The 21,027-nt window shown below is 35.6% G+C and overlaps 1 long non-coding RNA gene across 1 annotated transcript; it reads right to left on the bottom strand.

Moving 5' to 3' along the window:
• Window positions 1-4,226: 4,226 nt before the first annotated feature.
• Window positions 4,227-8,195, bottom strand: LOC133782764 (uncharacterized). The gene is made up of 4 exons (XR_009870706.1): window positions 7,768-8,195; window positions 7,410-7,576; window positions 5,764-5,866; window positions 4,227-4,549 (listed from the first exon to the last, which is right to left on the bottom strand). It is a non-coding gene; the product is annotated as an uncharacterized LOC133782764 (long non-coding RNA).
• Between the last annotated feature and the right edge of the window lie 12,832 nt (window positions 8,196-21,027).

Raw genomic sequence — 21,027 nt, forward strand, 5'->3', positions numbered from 1 at the left:
GTAAGCCCTAAGGGTTTTAGTAGGATGTTGCTTGATGTTGGCCAGCACACTAACTTCCATGTCCAGTTTTTGGGCGGCCGCGAATCGTGTTACGGAAAGCTGACCGCAATCCAGACCAAGACTGGATTGATCCCGTCTTGAGCCTTTTCCACCATTCTTCGACGGGTCCGACTAAAGTGATCGAGAAGCACAGGCATTTGCCATTGCCGCAGACATGGGCTACAATCATCAGTCGATTGTAGCAGGACAAATGACCTCTAGGGTCAGTGTTTCTGGTATAGGAGGGCATGTCTTGTTGGGAATTATGCCCTGAAAGCATATGTAGTAGACATTGTTTTAAGAAATAAATAAATAAATTGAATTTGTTATGCATATATTTTATGGACTATATTATTATGTGATAATATTAAGTAAATATCAGAAAAATTCATAAGTTCATATATGTGATCTCAAACACGTATTGGTACAGGAGGATTGTGTTTGAGATAAATGAACTTGAATAGTTCACAGTAAAATAAAGTTATGGAATCTTTAGATTAATTACTGCAAGTACGGTCCACTAGTATTATGAATACATGTGATCTAGATCCGTATCACTAGTGTAGTAGGACACTTTAGTGGAGGTACTTTATATATTAGAGAATATATAGAACTGGAACAGATATGTTTATTAATACTTAGTTAAATACCGTTTCAAAGTATTAATTAAATAAATCAACTGATGATCATATACAAATAGATCTTAATCCTGAAGTTACTATGAACTTCTGTTTATGCTATATGAGTTCTTTGATTCACTCGTTAGGGTCTGTCAGAATGATCAGGCTAGAAACTTTTGTTTTGGGAACTCATTAATGTAACTGGCTAGGGACATAGTATACAGATATGAAATTTATACTTTCTCGTAAGAGATTGAATAATGGTTCTCTTAAGGGTTGACTTTTGGGACTGAAAAGGTTATTGAGCTCAAATTCATAATTTAGTTATGAATTAACCTTCACTAGTAAAGTCAATGATACTTAAAGAAACAAGATATAATTAAAAAGGTAAAACGGTAATTTTATTCCCAATTAATTATGAACCATTATTAGAGATTTAATTTGTATGTAATGATTATATCAATGGACGCTTTATTTTATAAAGTACTCAGTAAATAAAATGTATATAATTACAAGAGTGCAGTCTCATATTTATAATGGAGTAATCATGAGAGTAATAAATTAAGATTATTTAATTAATAATCTCAAATTTATTGGAGCTTGGAATTATAGGTCCATAGGTCCCCATAGCGGCTCTATCAACATTATTCAAGGCAAGAGTTTATATAAAGGGAAAAATGGTTGAAAGACATATTTAAGAAGAAATTTGTTCTTCGAGCCAAATATGTAATTATGCGATAATAGTGATTAATTAATTAATTACAAATTAGTTGTAATTAAAAAATATTAATTAATATTTAATTATTTTGTAATTTTTTAAATTATGTTAAATAATTAAATTAATTTTCAAAATTATATTAAATAATTAATTATATTTTTCAAAATTATAATAAATTAAATATTTAATTTTGCATTTTATATTGGTTTTAATTAATTGGTAGAATTAATTAAATATATTTATTTGAATGAGAGATAATAATCTGATAAGTTCAAATTTGATTTGAATTTAAAAGATTGATATTTATTCAAATAATTAATTATATTTGATAATTAGTTAAAAAGATATTTAATTCAAATTTGAATTAGTTATTAGGTATCTGACAAAGTAGTTTGAATAAATAATTAAATAAAAATAGAAAAATCAAATATTCCTAAAATATAGGGTGGTACACGGACTGTGTGTGACATGTACTGCATAATTTTTAAGGATAGATTTTATAATTTTATTTAATTAATTAATGGAAAATTCAAAAATTAGTTTTTGGATATTTTCATTAATAAGATAATTAATTAATTAAAAGATAAATTGTAAATTGGTTACAGATTTATTTTTTAAAATTTGAAGATTTTCTTTTTAAGTAAGACTTATCAGAAAATAATCAATATACTAGAGAATACTTAAGAAAATTATTTGCTATATGAAAAAGAACGATACTTTTCTATCTTTCCCTGAAAAAGATAAAGAACCAATTTCAAGCCTTATTCTCTTGATCTCATGTGTTAACTACATCAAGTTGAATCAAATATTAACCATCATTTATTCTCTAACGGCCCACATACTTCTTAAGGTGTAGAGAACGTTGTGGAAGATCTTGGTTTGAGTACCTGGGAGCAGCTTGGATAGGAAGTTCGTTCAAATTATGAAAAGATAGCAAGGACACTTGATAGGCCTCAAGAGGTATGTTTTCTATTCTTTTCTTGCTTATGATTAATGTATGTATATTAATGGATCTGCATATTTAAAGGTAGTTTAAATATGTTACAAAAATTTTGTTGTACACTGGACCAATCCACCACCATTCTGCTGCATATTAGGACGTTCCTAACATGTCCGGCATCTTGAACCCTTTGGGTAACACGACGTCCAAGATGTGTTTGGCGCATGACTCCTCCTTATCTTTAGAATCGAAACCTCCGCCTTCTTGCTTCTAGACCAAGCAGTCTGTGACCTTTTTGAGAGTGGCCAACTGTTCCGTGAACTACCTAGCCATTCCATCGTCTAGGGGGACTCTTTCGTTTCTCCTGATGTTGAGGCTATTCCTCAGGTCGCTTCCTTGAGGGCGAATCTTTTCTTTTCAGGCCCGCTCCTTTCGGGCATTGAGGTCGTCTTGCAAATCCACTCGGGATGTATCGTCTCCCGAACTGACCGTTTCCGAGTCCTCTCCGCGTTTACACCCTCCGTGATCCTTATTCACAAAAGCGCTGGGATAAAAGCGTCCTCCCTGATCGTCTGGTCTGGGGACGTTCCGAGGCATAGTACCCTGCAAGCACTTCCCTTGCAAATTGTTCAGATGATTCCATCCAGGGACAGGATTCATCCGTTCTTTCCAAGGGAATTGCCCTGGGTCAACCTCGGTTTTTGGAGCGGGAGAAACTTTCTTGTGGGGGTTTTCTTTTTCAACGGGATCAACCACTTTGGCTTTCCCTTTTTCTTGAACTGGGTTTGACGAGCCATCACCAGAATGTGGGGGTCATCCTGGAGGAGGAATTTAGGCTGTGTTATTGGGCACGTCAGTCCCTGTAGGTAGGATAGGCGATTGCATTCTTGGGGGAGGAACAATTGACGGATTGGTTGCAAATCCCTACGCAACAATAAAAGCTTGAAGAGCCAGGAGAAACGCTTGCATCTGGTGGGTGGTCTCCTGTTGTTCTGCCATTCTTGCTTCTTGGTCCAAGACTTGTCGTCTCAAACAGACCACTTCCGGATCTTCTTGCTTAGGTTCCACGTCCTTCCCGTCAGGATCAACGGGGTTTTCATCCTTGGGGTCTTCATACCCCTCTCCGTCTTCCTCGTAATAATCTTCATCGTAGTCACCCCCTTCTCCGAAGTTCTGGGAGTCGTCAGGCAGGGGCCCATGATAGAGCATATCCTCTAGTTGGTCTTGAGGAAGTGGTTGATTTGACAATGGTTCTCCATTGTCTTGTTGTTGTTGGTGAGCAGAATCAAACATGGTATGCCTGGTGTTCATCATTTTCGCAGATGATCGAGGTTGATTCAAGCTTTCTTCAGCTCTCAATGAAAGCACCAAAATGTTTACCGAGTTTTTCAGAAACTATAAATATATTTAGAGATAAGAGTTAGAAAGAAAGACTGGGAAATAAATGAGACACTACCAGAAAAATCACTTTCAATAAGACTGAAAAAGTATTATCGAATATATACCATAACACTTTTCGACGTGTTAAGGAAAGCGGTGTTATCGCAGATCGGAGCACTTTGCATAACACTTTTTCATAGTTATAAAGATGTATTATTGTATATTCTATCATAACACTTTTGTTGTGTTATTTTAATAAATAGACAAGTATTTCCTTGTGATATTTATAATAGTTTATATAACAAATTTTGCCACTTATAATGTAGTATTATAGTATTATTTACAATAACACATATTTGGCATTATTTCATACTTTCATAGTTTTGATATCCTCAAATTATTGTTGTTACTATGAGTATACATAATAGTTTTCTCTAACTTTGACAAATATTATTTTAATATTATACTATGCATTGTAGATATTTCTTAATGCCAACATTACAAAAAATTAACAAAGTGATACTAAAAATAAAATGAAAGCAACTTTTATAAATTAATTGAATAATATTACAAATATTCAAGTTCCAAATGGTGAGCCTAAGCACAATAAAATGCTTCAGGTCATTTTACATCAATAGGAACTCTGCCTATTAGGAATTTCAAAAGGACCACCCCATAAATATTCAAAAACAATACAATAATTTTTTGACCATATAAACAATTTTTTGAGAAGGCATATAACCACAATGTATGGTGAATATATAATACTGATGGTTCATTTGATATTTGATATGCATGAGAACATCTGCACCATCAAGGATTGATAACAACCAACACTAGTCTTGCTTTTATCTGCAAGGCACGTAGCAATTTCCAATTAACACTATAACAAAAGGAAATAAAAATAAAATTCAGCATGTGTCCATTGGACTATCAACAAAGTGGTTGCATACAAGAACAAAATATTTTCTCTACTTTTATACATTCAACAATTATACAAAAACAAAGGAGCAACTAATATGAATGTTTCATGATGTTAGTTGATTATATATGAAAATATTTCTATCAAGATAGGATATACATAAAGGAAATGACCAAGAGACTACCTGGCCAAGGAAATGTTAAGAATCCAGTACTCAAGACTATGAATCTAATATTTTTGACCACTTATTTCATCAACAAGTATAGTGATTTAACTAATAAGAAGAAATGGGTTTGCAAAAATTAGACAAGTCTAGCATTAAATCTCAAAAATATTTCATAAGGTCGTACATTCAGATAAGATCTACTTAATCTTGTGGTGAGCTCTATATTTAAGTGTACACATCTAAGACTAATTCAATAAAACTAGCAATAACTTTAAACAACAAAAATCAACTTAATCGAAAAAGTAAGAGGAACCAGAAAATTGATAGTACCACCAATTATCATGTCTCTAGTTGCAGCCACCATAAATGGGCATTAGCCGGAGGCCATCTAACTAATAGCTATTAACAAAAAGTATTGTTTAAATAACCTCCAGTATGTATAATTATTAATTAGAACATATTAAATATGGTGAAACAGAAGCATGTATAATTGGAAAATATTAAATTTGGTGAAAATAAGTGATTAATGAAGACACTAGACTAGCATAATCAAACCTTCTCTTGATTTCCAATTGTAGAATTTGTCAAATAAAATATTTATTAGAAAATAGAATAAAATAATCAAGTGTAGCAGAATTTTATTTACAGTAACAAAATTCTATTTACACATATATATAGAGAATAACAAGAATTACAAATCATTGCTCCCAACACTCCTTAGTACATTATTTAATGAGTTTATAGTCTTGTTTTTAACGTGCCTCAGGAGACCAAACAACATAACAAAAAAGTATTGAAATAAGAATAAGCACCACTTAAGTAGAAAAAAAAACAACTAAGAAAAATATCAAGTCACACATTTGAAAATATTTATAATGTTTTTGTTTCTTCTTTTCCTTATACATATATAAATTAAAGCTAAAAAAAGACTTATATGCATAGGAGACTCAAAAATATTGAAATAGCTAGAAAAATTACCAATGGGTCATCTCTTTTCCTTTAAGAACTTTTCTAGAGTGTCTCAATCTCAGATTGTAGCCAAAGCAAAAACTTTAAGCTAGTGCCATCTCTTTTCAGAAACCTGAAACAAGGGAATCATTCAAGTATGAAAAATTAATGAATCATAACTACTATATGCGAAAAAATGGATACCTAATGTTACAGACGCAAACAGAACAAGTTCTAGCAATAGTTCTACATGATATGCAACTGGAACAATATCAGAGAACCATGAATAGTATTAAAGAAATACAAAAACCATCCAAAATATTAATGTGCTTACTTAAATAATGTTTATTTTTTATAGTCATGGTTAGTGTTGTTTAATGATCTTGGTTCAACTCTTCATAACATAGAACACAGCGAGATCATTTTTCAAATTTGCTAAATTATAACTGAACTAGAATGAAATATTATTCATCTAACAACAAACCAATCATTTAAATAAATTAAGAGCAAGATCAAACTAAAGTATATAAAAATGCCAAAACTTACATTCTGCTTTTATCTATGACCGTAATTAGAGCTTTTGGAGGTGGAATGTGATAATCTTAACTTTATTGACACAAATATATAATGCAAAAAACTTAGAGGGCCTTCTTCGTGGCTACAAATGACAACTATATAACCACATTGAGTGAAAAGTTAGGTTTAAGCACCTTACTTAAACTAAAGGTCCTTTTGACTCTTACTGGTACCATCTGTAATGAGTAAAATCAATAAGGCTTAATAACTCTTGTAGTTGTAAGTGCCAGACTAATAATTAAGCTACATAATATTATATAATAGTCAAAGAACTCATGGTAAGAGATCCAAACAATAGTCCTAGATCCAAACTAGACATAAGTCAATAAACACAAAGAAAATATATACATGACATGGAGTGGAAAAATGATCACACCTTGAAGAAAAATGTAGTAATTAAAAAAAATCCATGTAATGCAATAATCCTTTGTTTTATATGTTAGCTTTAATTTCATTGATAGAGATGCATTTTTTTAGAAAATAGTGTGTGAGTACCAAAAGACATAGGAAGAAACTCCATGTGAAACTTAATGGACAATATTAGATTATTCTAAATACTAGAAAAAAAAAACATATATCCTAGTTATAGTGATATATATACATATATTTAGCCAAAAATAAATATATATTCCAATGACCCATTTCTCTAAACTTCACTTTATCCCAAAATAAAAAAAAATCTAATAACTACCAGTCACTACACTTCTATCTAGTATTGATCCCTTGCATATTTAGTAACCCAACTAGACAAATTAACAAATAGCTGGAGTGCAATACCAAAATGGGTAAAATTTTTAAAAGAAATCATGTACCAAAATAGAGCAACACTAAGAATTACCCAATGTTCATCATACTCCAATACTTACCACCAAATGTGCATCCATAGTAGAAAATTGACTAATTTGGTACCCAAATATAAACACTAATCTTAATATTAAACATAACAACCTCTGATTTTTCCACTCTTGATGTAAAATTCTAGAAAACCAAGAATTTGACAAGGAAGACAAAGTAACATAAAAATATTTCTCAAAAAAATATGTATATAAATTGGGTTTCTATAAATATACATATATATGTGGGTATATGACAAATCTTACAAAAGCATCAATCTCATCTTCTCCACGACTGGCATCTCATACCCTTTCGGAAGAGGCGATAAACACCATGGACTAGGATGACAATGTCACTCCTAGACAAAATAGTTGTAACGTAGAGAGTGTTTGGGACCGATTCAGATGAGGCAAAACTACCATGTGAGAGGAAGCTGTGTTATTTAAATATATTTATATAAAAAAAATAGATGCAAAATTTCATATCAGAAATGAGAAGAGAAGAAAACATTATAGAATTAACAATCAAAGAAAACCGGAAAGTGAAGACATATCTTGAGATTATACAAAGCCCTAAATTTAATAAAGGTGTACAAAATAGTCTTGAATAGAGAGGTGCTCTTACCTTAGATCCTAAAGAAAGCGTCTGTAAGAGCTTCGCCAGTAAGAGACAGAAGCGTAGAAGGCCTCTCCAAGAGAGAGAGTGGCAGATAGTGCTTCAAATGGCGAGAGAAATCAACGGAGATGGCTTTTCTAGGAAAAGAGAACTGCCGAGAGGGCTTCATGTAGGAGAGAGCGGCTGGTGACGGAGAGCAACGTAAAAAGGGTTCATCAAGAAGAGAGAGTGACCAGTGACTGAGAGCAACGAAGAAGAGTTCGTCAAGAAGTAAGAGGGATCAAAGTTTAGAGCTGCTAAACCTTCCATGGGAAGAGAAGAATAAAAAAAGGGAAAGAAGAATATGTAGAGAATAATCATGAGTTAAGCTTTTTTTTCTGACAAAAGGAAAACTTTGCCGCTTAAAAATTTCAAGACCGCCATTTATTTTCACTTAGTTTTCTTTAGCGCTTTTTCTAATATTCATTATAATACTTTTTCTATAGTCTTATAAAGATGTATTATGGAAATAGGTTTTTGGTGTAGTGAGATCACAGTTTTTATATGGTTGGAGCGTTAATGAGCCTTAGTCTACGAGTCAATAGTATTAGGTTTTAGAGAGTTTTAACAATGGAGGTTTTCTGCAAGTTCAGCAGCGTTTTGCTTACAAGAGAAAATCTGGGACCCCCACTACAGTGCATAACTGACCCTATTTACAGGCAGTCATGTCACTTAGGCTGGACTAATCCAGGCCCAATAGGGAAATAATTACAATTGCTCGCTAATGGAGCCTGTTAAGCAAAAATTTCACATTTAGAATAAAAAAAATAAATGCAAAACACAATTTCTCCTATGTTAAATTTATAGCATAAGATTTTAATTAATTTAAGTTCGACCCATCCAAGATTATAAGAATAATCTCTTAATTACAATCCTTTCGTCTAAAGGACACACATTTTTATTCCAATTACGATGATATTAATTATTTAGGGTAAACTTGGGGAAAATTTGGGTGAATTTGGAATTGCAGCTGAACTCAGTAATTTTGGTTAACTAAGCTGCCTACATACCTTCTTTATGAAGGATCAAGTCACTTGTAGTTCAGAATAAGTTAATTTAGGATTTGAATAGAAGAATTCTGGTATATGACCATTTTCAGGAATTCCTTGCCATTTTGAAAATTTGGAAAAAATTCTGAGGTGAATGACCTTTTATGGAATTTTGAGATTTTGTGTCTTATACCATTTTGTGGTATTTTGGGACTGCACTTAGCTTCAACAACTAAGTTGCCTACGTATCCTTTTATAGGAATCAAGGCAAACGTAGTTCAAGGGCACATTTGTGATGCTTTGAAAGTTAAGAGGTGAATGACCTCTTTTTGGGATACCATTTATTATGGCTTTGAATTTTAGTGCAGTTTTAATTTTGAGGTAAAATTGCCATTTTTGAGATTTTGTGAGGTTAATGACCTCTTTGAAATTTTGGAATGATATTCATCATTTGAATTGATTTTGATGAGCTCATTTGGGATTTGGAAATTTCATAAGATTTCACATGGTTTTAGAATTTTATCATTTTGATGACAATTTTATGTCTTGAAACTTCTTTATATATATTTTTTATCAATAATTTATTTTATATATAAAGAGATTATTTGACCAAAATTTTAATTGATTATTCCAAAATTTGTGGGGAATAATCTAAAATTTTATATCAGGTAATATCATTATTTTAAAATTCAAATTTTATTTTTTAAATTTGAATTTAAAATTTTGAGATAAAATCTTATTGTTTTATGTTTTGAATTTATCAAATAATATAAATATCTTAAAATTCGAATTTAAATTTGGTTTCGAATTTGAGATATTTTTGTTTTTTTTTCTGTTTTTAATATATTATTTGATTATTAGTTATATCTCTAAGTCTATTTAATAGTTTTACAGAGATAAAGCAAGAGTCATATGATAAGTTGCAATTCTTTGATAGAGCATACACAAAAAAAAAAATAAAAAATTATCCCCAAGGTAAGCCCATTTGTATGTATATATTGTATATGCACGATACACATTTTTTAAGGTATCATATATACACAGTCTCTTTCTCCACTCAATCTAATATATATATATATATAAATGTTTTGAGTTCGGCTTATATAAATTCGACTGATCCCTGAAAACATATATATATAAATTGTTTAAAACTATATACACACTACATTGGGACTTGGTTGCAAATTTAATATTCATATGCATATATCTCTTAACTTTTGCTTCAATGGTTTGACTTAAGACTGTTGTACATATTGAGATAACTTATACAGGATCTTTATTTATTTTCAAGTATATCTAATATTAAACTTAATACGAGATAGCCTAAAACATATTTCTAAAATTGAATTCAAAGAGAAACAAAGACAAGAATACTTACAGTATACGCAATGGAATGAAAGAGTCATTCCTTCAGTTTCTCTAATCTCTTGTATCCTCTCTGTCGTAGAGTATTATCAAGAAACTGAACCGATCTTCTATTTCTTTACAGTCTTCCAATGTATCCTTAGAATCACCTAGACTTGTGTGGGAAATTCTCAACACATGAGATAGATACAGAGAAGAAGAAGAAGAGAAAATAATCAAAGAGCCTTAGAAAAGGACTTGTGTTTAGAGAGAATCTAAAACTATCAGAAAACCAGTGATTAAACTTATGTTTTGACTTCTCTCTAAGCACTCCTTTTATAGACTGAATTAGGTCATTTAATTTAATTAAAAAATTAATAAAATAATAGTCATTTTAAAGCCCTAGGTCGAAATTATCATGGGTTTTAGGCCCGTGAAATTTTCCATTTGATTATAAGCCCATTGGACTTAAAATCAAGGCCTGTATTAATTTCTATTGATTTAATTAATTAAATAATTATTTAAATCATTTATCAAATTAATTATTTATAATTTGAACCTTGATTTAAACTTATTTATTAATTTAGATACTAATTTATCTTAATTAATAAATCTGCCATAATTTTTCTTTTCTTCTCAAAATTACATAACTCTATGAAACTATCCAAAATTGACCTGGTCAACTTTGATAATTCTAATTGATAATTAAATCAATTAATTGAGATTATCTAGATGATTTTATCCAATGTACAATGGGGACCATGGGCCTATGAAATCAAGCTCCAATAAGTTATCATAAATCTAACAAATAAATTTACTAACTTACTAATTCCTCGTGACTCCACTATAGACTCGGAATTGTACTCTTGAACTCATAGAACGCTCTATAACAAATATAGATATGCTATTAATTATCCATTGTTACAACCATAATTGTCACTCAATCCTCTATAGACAATCTACAATGAGACAGGACTAAAATACCGTTTTACCCCTCATTGTATTTTCTCCTTAAAACACTTAGTTCCTTGTAAATGATATTTCAGTAAACTAATTTAATTACTAAAATGAGATCTCTATCATTTAACACCTTGAACCAAACTAAAAGGAAACCATCATTTCACTTCTTCATCAGAAGCTATAGATGTTCATATCTATGATTAACACTCCCACCCAATTATACTACCGAGTTCCCAAGATGTAAATATGGGCTAGTCCGTAAGGTAAGCTAGTAACGAACAAGTCAAAGAACTCAAATAATACAATCAGTTAGAATACTAACCACTCAGAATTGAGATTGAATTGACCTATGGTTAACTATATGATATGACTATAATAGATAATAACGTTATGTTTACTTATCTTATCAATTGTCAATATCGGTCATGTCCGATGTAACAAATACATCCGATCTTATCTACTTTGCTAATGTTCTAGAAAGAACATAACACTGTGAAGTGTAAGTAGATCATATCATAGATTAGCAAGTCAGTGTAAATCCTGTGCACTGACTAATCTTAGGACTAACTTATTTTTAACATATACTCATATTTATATTCCACTGTGATTGCGTCACTATAAATAAGATTAGTTATATGCTTGGAATTTAATAGAAATTTATATTAAACAAATAATCATGAAAATAAAACATGTGAGCAAAGTGATTGACCAAGTAAAAAAAAAAAAGATTTCTATTCTTTTATTGATAATAAAATGAGATTACAAAGAATTTGGGTTTTAATTAGGGCATAAAACCCCAAAAAACTCCCACTTGCACTAATTGAAACTAATGCCTTAATTCTACTAATTTCATTTCCTTGATATGCTTATCAAATGTAGCTTCTGGTAGTGTCTTTGTAAATGGATCCACAAGATTGTCTTCATATGCAATCTTCATAACCTTCACATCTCCTCTGGCCACATATTCTCGAATAATGTGATACTTCCTTTCTATATGCTTACTTCTCTTGTGACTTCGAGGTTCTTTCGAGTTGGCTATCGCTCCTGTATTGTCACAAAACAACACAAGCAGTTTATTCATTTCTGGAATAACACCAAGACCCGAATATAACTTCTTTTTCCAGACTATTTCCTTAGCTGCTTCTAATGCGGCTATGTACTCAGCCTCCATGGTGGAATCTGAGATTGCAGACTGCTTTACGCTTCTCCAAATCACAACTCCACCCCCAAGAGTAAACACCATTCCAGAATTAGACTTCTTGTCATCGACATCAGTCTGAAAATCTGAATCGGTGTAGCCTGCAGGGTTCAGAACACCACCCTTGTAGACTAACATATAATCCCTAGTCCATCTCAAATACTTCAGGATATGCTTAACTGCTATCCAATGTTCCGGTCCTAGGTTTGACTGATACATTCTCACTACTCCCACTGCATAGCAGATATCTAGTCTAATACACAACATGGCATACATCAGACTTCCAACTACAGATGCGTAAGGAACTTTTCTCATTGCATCTTCCTCTTCTGGAGTCTGGGGAGACTGCTTCTTTGAGAGATGAATTCCATGGCGGGATGGTAGATGTAATGCCCTGGTTACCCCAGAACATTTATGGTGAACTGGAAATTTGACTCGCTACCCGAGTCCTTTGGTGAAAAACGTGCATCTAAGTGTTATTAACCGGCTAAGGTGGAAAACCAATGAAAAGGAAAGGATATATTTTATTTAATACATAAAACTGTTCATGGGCACATCAAAACGTTTTCAAGTTATTTACAACTCAAAATGGTCATTACTGTTTCAAATTTACAACCCGCCGTCCTAAGCGGCAAAAATAGGGTAAACCCCCTAGTTCCTCTGAGAACTCCTTGGCCGTGGTGGTAAAGCGGCCGCATATGTACACAACACCACCTAAGCTCTCCACTCAAGGCTGGGTGAGCTTTTCTTTCCCTTTACCTGCACCACATAGCACCCATGAGCCAAGGCCCAGCAAGAAAACACAATATAGCATGATATAATATCAACAATGATCGTAATAATCATTCAGGACTATCAATCCAAAACAAAGGAGTGACAATTAGAAAAGTCACTAAAGTGGGACAGCTCCCTTAAGCCATATGACGATATGGTCACCGAGGCTTAACAGATAAGTGAACCTTTCACTAGCTTAAACAGGATAGGTGCATGATGACTAGTCACCAACATAACCTTCCTCATGACTCTAGAGTCATAACTATGGAACATCGTTCCCTAGCCATGTGACAAACAGTCACCTAGGCCTTAGGCCCTGGCTCTGAGTAACTAGTCTTAGACTAGCCAAGCGCTTATAAGATTCATCGACCTTAGGGTCGGTCTAGCATTAATGCCTTAGATTCATTCAACGCTTATATCGATTAGATCTAATCTTCATTCGGCCCTGCGTTTAGGACGCTTATGTCGTTTCTGACTCTTAGGTCAGTATCCCTGACTAGTCAGTGCCATACACAAGTAAACAATATCTGCTAGCATTTAATATGCAATCAATGTCCACAATTATCAACCAACATGCCTCAACAACAATCATGCATGTCATATACACAAGGTGCAGTTTTCTTACCTCAGGCTCGAGCGAGAAATAATATAAGAACGATCAATCTTTAGATTCCTTAGCGGTCACCTAGTCATAACCAATTGGAAACCATTAATAAAGTAAATCAATGAATGGTTCACAATCTAAAACCACACTCCCGGGATCAATCCCTCACTCTCGGGACTCTCAATCTACTCAAAAGGGGTAAAGGAACCAACCCCCGAGCCTTAAAAACCATCCCGAGCCCTAAAAATGACATCCCCTGAAATTGGCCTAGCGCCTAGGCGCTGCCAACTAGCACTGGGGCGCTGCCCCAAAAATAGAGAAGGTCATTCTCTGACCTGCATAGCGCTGGGGCGCCAGCTTCAGACCAGCAACATCCCTATTTTTCCTTCCTTGCGATTCCCCTTGAAACCAACCTTCCAAACCAATCCCAAACCTTACCAAAACATCCAATTCAACCCCTAAACTTCATCTACATCATACCCTCATCAAAACCCAAGCATCCAAACCCAAAAACTCCCATTGATTCCAACTATCCACATAAAAATCCATAGGCTGAAAACTATGAGAAAAACAGAGAAACTCTTGAAATTCATGGATAAAATCTTACCTCAAACTGATTTTGAGTCCTCTTCAATGGATGAATCAAATCTATAACCTCCAAACCTTGATTTCCTATCTTAATTCTTCAATTTGGGACCAAAAATTCCAAAGGAAGATAGAGGGAAGATGATGTTCCTGAAGAAGAAATGAAGGCTTTGTTTTGATCTCAATGCTTCTACAACCAACTAAGTCATACATATCTCAAGCCAAATGACCTTAATGCCCCTAGGCCAAATAAAAGTTTCTAAAGCCTCCCAAGGGTAAAATCATTATTTCCAACCTATTTCGTTAATTATAATTAACACCCTCCAATTCCTGCTATTCTCGATATTCTCAAATACCAATAATTCATATCCCGTTACCCTTTAATTCCCGGCAACGCTCTAATCATTAAAACATCCCGAGACTCACCCCGAGCCTTGAACTTAGTCCCGTTACGACTAAACTGCTACTTAATATTCAAAGATCGTCTCATGCCGAATAGCTCAAAAAAATCCACATTATAATGTGGTCTCAACAACATGTCACCGACATGCATACAAATATACAATTACGCCCTCAACAAGCCAAATTACCAAAATACCCCTGTCATGAAATGTGGACCCAAATGCATGTATTTAACATCATATTATAATATAATTCACATAAACATGCATATAATCATTTAATGGCATAATTAAATAGTTATGGCCCTCCCGACCTACTAATCTAGCCATTAAACCACATTAGGGATTTCAGGGCATTACAAGTATCCCCTCCTTACAGAAATTTCGTCCTCGAAATTTACCTGAACAACTTGGGATACTGATTCTGCATATCTGACTCCAGTTCCCAGGTCGCTTCCTCGACCTTGCTGTTCCTCCACAATACTTTAACCAAAGGTATCGTCTTATTCCTGAGGACCTTGTCTTTTCTGTCAAGTATCTAAACTGGTTGCTCCTCAAAGGAGAGATCTTCCTCAAGCTCCAGATATTCCTAACTCAAAATATGATTCACATCAAATACATACCTCCGAAGAGCTGAAACATGGAACACATTATGCACAGCTGACAACGTCAAAGGCAAGGCTAGTCTGTAAGCCACCTGACCAATCTTCTCCAGGATCTCAAATGGACCTACAAACCTAGGGCTCAGCTTGCCTTTGTTCCCAAACCTTCTCACCCCTTTCCATGGTGAGACTCTAAGGAAGACATAGTCTCCCACTTGGAACTCCACGTTCCTGCGCTTGGGATCTGCATAGCTATTCTATATACTTTGAGAAGCTCCGAGCTCTAATCTTCTCAATGGCCTCACTGGTCCTCTGAACTGCCTCAGGACCCAAGTATCTCCTTTCACATGTCTCATCCCAATGAATGGGGGATATGCATTTCCTACCATACAACATCTCATAAGGTGCAACTCCAATGGTAGACTGATAACTGTTGTTGTAGGAAAACTCTATCAAAGGTAGATACTTACTCCAAGATCCACCAAAATCCAGCACACATGCCCGCAACATGTCTTCCAATATCTGGATCATCCTCTCAGATTGCCCATCTGTCTGAGGATGATAAGCAGTACTGAACTTCAACTGTGTCCCCATGGCCTTCTGTAAACTCCCCCAAAACTTGGAAGTAAAAGTAGGGTCCCGATCTGACACGATCGACCTCGGTTCTCCATGAAGGCGCACGATCTCTCTCACATAGAGATTTGCATACTGATCAACTATATAAGTAGTCCTCACTGGCAAGAAGTGAGCTGACTTGGTGTAGCGATCCACTATCACCCAAATAGAATCATGCTGACCAATAGTCTTGGGTAAGCCCACCACGAAATCCATCGTGATGTCCTCCCACTTCCACTCTAGGATATACAGAGGCTGCAATAACCCTGTCAGCCTCTGATGCTCAGCCTTGACCTGTTGACATGTCAAGCACTTAGCCACATACTCTACCACATCTCTCTTCATCCCTGGCCACCAATACAACGATCTCACATCCTGATACATCTTCGTGGTGCCTGGATGCAATGAGTAAGGTGTAGTATAATATTCATCCAGAATCTCTCGCCTCAAAGCAGTGTCTAACGGAACACATATCCGCCCCTTGTATCTCAACAAGCCTAACTCAAACACTGTATAATCTCTGGATGCTCCATCCAAAACATCCTCTCTGATCTTGATCAACTGTGGATCACTCAACTAACCCTCCTTGATCCTCTCCAACAGTGTAGATTGTAGCGTAATGTTAGCCAACTGGCCCACCAGCAACTCTATACCAGCTCTGGTCATATCATCTGCTAACTCCCTGGCTATCAGCCTCATACCATAAATCTGTCCCAGACCCTTCCGACTTAAAGCATTAGCTACCACGTTGGCTTTTCCTGGATGATACAAAATCTCACAATCATGATCTTTTACTAACTCCAGCCAACGCCTTTGCCTCATATTCAAATCTTTCTGAGTGAAGAAGTATTTCAGGTTCTTGTGGTCTATATAGATCTCACACTTCTCTCCATAAAGATAATACCTCCATATCTTTAAAGCAAAGACCACAGCCGCCAACTCTAAATCATGAGTGGGATATCTCTTTTCATAATCCTTCAGTTGACGAGAAGCATAAGCAATTACCTTCTCTGACTGCATCAGAACATAGCCCAAACCCTGATGAGAAGCATCGCAATAAATCACAAACTTCTCCTAATCTGTTGGAAGACTCAGAATCGGAGCTGTAATCAATCTCTGCTTCAGCTCCTGGAAGCTGTTCTCACATTTATCTGACCACACAAATTTTTGAGTCTTGCGTGTCAGCTCAGTCAATGCAGTAGCTATCTTTGAGAACCCTGCCACGAAACGCCTATAATAGCCTGCAAATCCAAGGAAACTTCTAACCTCAGAAGCATTCTTTGGCCTTGGCCAATCTCTGACCGCTTTGATCTTTGCTGGATCTACCTTAATCCCTTCCTTACTGACAATGTGCCCAAGAAAGGATACCTGAGATAACCAAAACTCACATTTCTTGAACTTTGCAAACAATCTGTGTTCCCTCAGTCTCTGTAGAACCAACCTCAGATGCTGCTCATGCTCTGACTCAGACTGAGAATATACCAGAATATCATCGATGAAGACGATCACAAACTGATCCAAATAATCCTTGAACACTCTGTTCATCAGATCCATAAAAGCAACAGGGGCATTAGTCAATCCAAAAGACATGACTAAGAACTCAAAATTCCCATACCTGGTACGAAAAGCTGTCTTCGGTATATCTCCCTCCTTGACCCTCAACTGATGATAACCAGAACGAAGGTTGATCTTTAAGAATACCTTCTTGCCTTGCAACTGATCAAACAGATCATCTATCCTTGGCAAAGGATACTTGTTCTTAATTTTCAACTTATTCGGTTCTCTGTAATCAATGCACATCCTCAAAGAACCATCCTTCTTCTTTACAAATAGAATGGGCGCACCCCAAGGTGAGAAACTAGGTCTAATAAAACCCAAATCCAACAGTTCCTGCAACTGTACTCTTAATTTTTTTTCAACTCAGCTGGGGCCATTCTGTAAGGTGCTCTAGACACTGGCTCCGTCCCTGGTGCCAGTTTTATAACGAACTCAATTTCTCTGTGCGGTGGCAACGTTGGAAAATCTTCTGGAAACACATCCAGGAATTCACAAACAAGTCTGGTCTCACTGGAACGACCTGAGTGGTATCAACCACACTGGCTAAGAATCCAATGCAACCTCCTTACAATAAATCCCTAGCCCTCAATACAGAAATCATAGGTATGCGAGGTCCATGCACAGTACCAACAAACACAAAAGGATTCTCACCTTCAGGCTCAAAGGTGACCATCTTCCTTCTGCAATCAATGGTTGCCCCATACTTTGCTAACCAATCCATACCCAATATCATGTCGAAGTCACTCATAACCAACTCTATCAAATCCACTGATAACTCTTTGCCCTCCACTATCACTGGCAAAGATCTGACTCATCTCCTGGATACCACTAACTCTTTAGTGGGTAACAAAGTTCCAAACCCCACAGCATAAAAATCACAGGGTCTACATAGTTTATCAATAATTCTACTAGCAACAAAAGAATGTGTAGCACCAGAATCAATCAATACATTATAAGAGGTTCCAGCACTAAGAAGCTAACCTGTAACTATTGAGGGAGAAGCCTCAGCTTCTGCTTGAGTCAATGCGAACACTCGAGCTGGGGCCGAGCTGTCCGCTTTTCTGGGTTCTTCTTTTCTTGCCTTAGGGAAATCCTTTTTAAGATGACCTACTGCTCCACATGAGAAGCAGGCCCTTGCCCTACACTCTCCCAAATGATGCCTCTTGCATCTAGGGCATTCAGGATAAGACTTCCAAACTTCATTACCACCTGGACGACCCATTGAAATACCATGGGGTCGCCTATCAAGAGCTGGAACTGGGAAGGTATCATGAACCTTCCTCTTCTGATCACTGGGGCCTCCACCCCTACCAGAACCCACAAATGGAGGACCTGTCCTCCTAAATTCCTTTCTGACTACACTATCTCGCCAAATCTTGTTCTCTGCACTCTCAGCTGTGAGTGCCTTCTCAACCACCTATACATAGGTAGTAACCCCAGCCACAGTGGTAATATGTACATCACGGGCTAATCTGGGCTGTAGCCCCTGCAAAAATCTTTCTCTTCTGGTCCCATCAGTGGGCACCAGCTCCATGGCAAATTTTGCCAGACGATCAACTTTTAAGGCGTACTCAGTGACTGACAAATTTCCCTGAAGTAGCCTAATAAATTCCTTAGCTTTTGCCGCCCTGATGGCATCATTATAATATTTTTCTTTAAATAGACTTTGAAACTCTTCCCAACTCAGGGCATTTACATTCTTGGTATGGGTAATAACCTCCCACCAAATCTGGGCATCTTCCCGAAACATATAAGTGGCACAAGCCACCTTCTCATTACCAGACACCTTCATGAAATCAAGGATAGTGGTAATCATACTCATCCACTGCTCTGCCTTGGCAAGATCTGCACTACCCTCAAAAACTGGAGGTTATTGCTTCCTGAACCTTTCATAAAGAGGCTCCCATTAATTTCCAACCTCAGGCAGATGCTCTGCTACTCGCACCGACACAGGAGGTGCCTCTGATACATTGGCCACTGCAGGGGCTTGCTGCTGTTTTAGGAGACGAAGCTCTTCTCCCTGTCTCAACACTGTAGCCTGCAAATCACTAATTATTTGTTTTTTTTTTTTGTATATATGGTATACATATATATGTGTATACAAGACCAAACAACTTCCTTTTGTCATTTATATATCTGTATATCATATAAATTTTGAATTGGTTTATTTGCAAACTGGTCTTCTAAGAACCATGAGCCCATCCAGTTTTTGTTTATTTCTTTTGGGATACAGCTATACACATATATGTCAATATTCATTCAAACTTTCAGAATGGCTTAATCTCTTTTGAACTTGATCAGAGAATTTATTTTACAACCATCGACTAGCCAATCCCAGCATCGTCTTAGACAAATAATTTGATTATTTGCATTTTCAGTGAGGTATGAGATATTCAACCAAGTTTGTTTAACTGCTTTTTTAATCAAAATTAATATTTTGTGGCAATTTTGATAGCATAACAGTCCAACTTTATTTTAAAGAAAAATAAATTAAGGATAGAATGAATGCATTCTATAAATTTGGAACGGAATGAGTGCATTCCATAGCTTTTTGGATGAGTGCATCCATTAGTTAATTTTTTTTTTAAGCGGAATGAGTGCATTCCATAGATTTTTGGATGAGTGCATCCATTAATTAATTTTTTTTTAGGCGGAATAAGTGCATTCCATAGATTTTTGGATGAGTGCATCTGTCAATTTTTGGGGGCGGAATGAGTGCATTCCATGTTAGATGAAGAGAAAGAAATGAGTGCATTCCATCATAGAGCAAGAGAAAGCCAAGGAACAAGAAGAAATTTAGGGATAGACATTTACCTGTCAAACCTTGAGCAATTTAAAGAAATACTGTGATTTGATTTTTTTTCTCTCTGTTTCTTTCCTGATGCAAAATGTCGATCTTCTTTTTTTTCCTCTCTGTCTGATTTTTGTTCTCCTATTTTGTAGACTTAATTTTACGTTAAAGTGAAAAGAAAGTGGAGAAAGTGAAGAGTGGTCAGAATGGGAAGTGGGAAGGTGGAGAGAATAATGGAGATATTTTTTTTACTTTTTCTCCTTTACTCCAAACTGATTTTTTTCTTTTATTATTATTTTTTATTTATTAATAATAATAAAAAAATCGGTTCAACAGAGCCATAATACAAGAAAGGTAACATAATTAAGGGTTGCTAATCTAGGCCCATTGGGTTGGCTTAGGCGTGGTGAAGCCTTACAACTGTCATTTGTACGTTAGCACAGACTGATCTGTGTGGGCTATCGAGGAGATCCTGGGGACATGATTTGTCAGAGTAGTGGCGGTACCGTTTCCTAGGAATATTGTACATACTTCATTCTGCACGTTAGTTAGGGAGACCAACTGCCGGATTTCTTGGGGACATGTTAGCTGTAGGAAGGAGTGGGCTTGTTCTACCCGACTAGGTGATCCGAGTTCATTTACCTAAGTCATGGTTCATTTACCAGGACCCGGGTTCATTTACCAATGCGGATATCTTGATGGCAGTGCCTTCTCTTGGATCCCACTTGATGGGATCTGTGTCTTGGAATGGATCGTCCGCCATCATAATTTACATCTCGGAGGATATATAATTAATACGATCAGGATGGT

The sequence above is a fragment of the Humulus lupulus genome, chromosome 6 (genome assembly GCF_963169125.1).
Source record: "Humulus lupulus chromosome 6, drHumLupu1.1, whole genome shotgun sequence".
NCBI lineage: Eukaryota > Viridiplantae > Streptophyta > Magnoliopsida > Rosales > Cannabaceae > Humulus > Humulus lupulus.